The sequence below is a fragment of the Cebus imitator genome, unplaced genomic scaffold (genome assembly GCF_001604975.1).
Source record: "Cebus imitator isolate Cc_AM_T3 unplaced genomic scaffold, Cebus_imitator-1.0 Scaffold496, whole genome shotgun sequence".
NCBI classification, from domain to species: Eukaryota; Metazoa; Chordata; class Mammalia; order Primates; family Cebidae; genus Cebus; species Cebus imitator.
This window is the reverse complement of record NW_016107811.1, coordinates 211,072-212,051: the sequence shown is the minus strand read 5'-3', so window position 1 is coordinate 212,051 and position 980 is coordinate 211,072. Positions and strand designations below refer to the sequence as shown.

General features: G+C 41.0%; 1 non-coding gene across 1 annotated transcript; it reads left to right on the top strand.

Annotated features, from left to right (window-relative positions):
- Positions 1-533: 533 nt before the first annotated feature.
- On the top strand, positions 534-674 carry LOC119468809. The gene has a single exon (XR_005197581.1). It is a non-coding gene; the product is annotated as a U4 spliceosomal RNA (small nuclear RNA).
- The last annotated feature ends 306 nt before the right edge of the window (positions 675-980 follow it).

Here is a 980-nt window from a genome sequence, read left to right as displayed (position 1 = left end):
CATGCCCAGTTGATTTTTGTATTTTTAGTAGAGATGGGGTTTCACCATGTTGGTCAGGCTGGTCTCCAACTTTTGACCTCATGATCCACCCACCTTGGACTGTCAAAGTGCTGGGATTACAGGTATGAGCCACCATGTTCAGCCTAATTTTAAAATTTTTTGTAGAGATGGGTCTCCCTGTGTTGCTCAGATTGGTCTCTATTTCCTGGGCTCAATCAATCCTCCCTCCTAGGCCTCCCAAAGTATGGGATTACAGGTGTGAGCCACTGTGCCTGGCCTTTTAAAATTGTGAGGATTTCGATTCTCCTCAAAACTGTCAAAGTCATGAAAAAAGGGAAGACTGAGCCACTACCACAGACCAGAGGAGACAACTAAATACAGTGTGGTTTCTTGGACTAGATCCCAAACAGAAAAAGAACATTGGTGGAAAAGGATTCAGAATGCTTGCCCTAGAGCTGCAGATGCTGTTGAGTGAGGGCACAGAGAGCATCAGGATCAAACAGACAGGGTCTCACATTAACATTAACACCATGAGCTTTGCGTAGTGGCAGTATCATAGCAAATGAGGTTTATCCGAGGTGCAATTATTACTAATTGAAAGCTTTTCCCAATATGTCGCCATGACGACTTGCAATACAGTTGGCACTGGCAATTTTTGACAGTCTCTACAGAGACTGATTTAAAACAAAACAAAACAAAACAAAACATTAATGCCATGTTAATGTGAGACCTTGTCTCTACAAATATGTTAATACCTATATTTCATATGGTTTTCTTCTTTTATGGCTCAATTTTATGCATTTAATCATTTCTCTGGAATCCTGCAAAATACCTGATCAATACTTCTCAAAACTGTCAAAGTCACGAAAAAAAAGGGAAGATTGAGACATCACTACAGACCAGAGGGGACAACTAAATACAACGTGGTTTCTTGGATTAGACCCCGGAACAGAAAAAGGACATTGGTGGAAAAGCTAGTG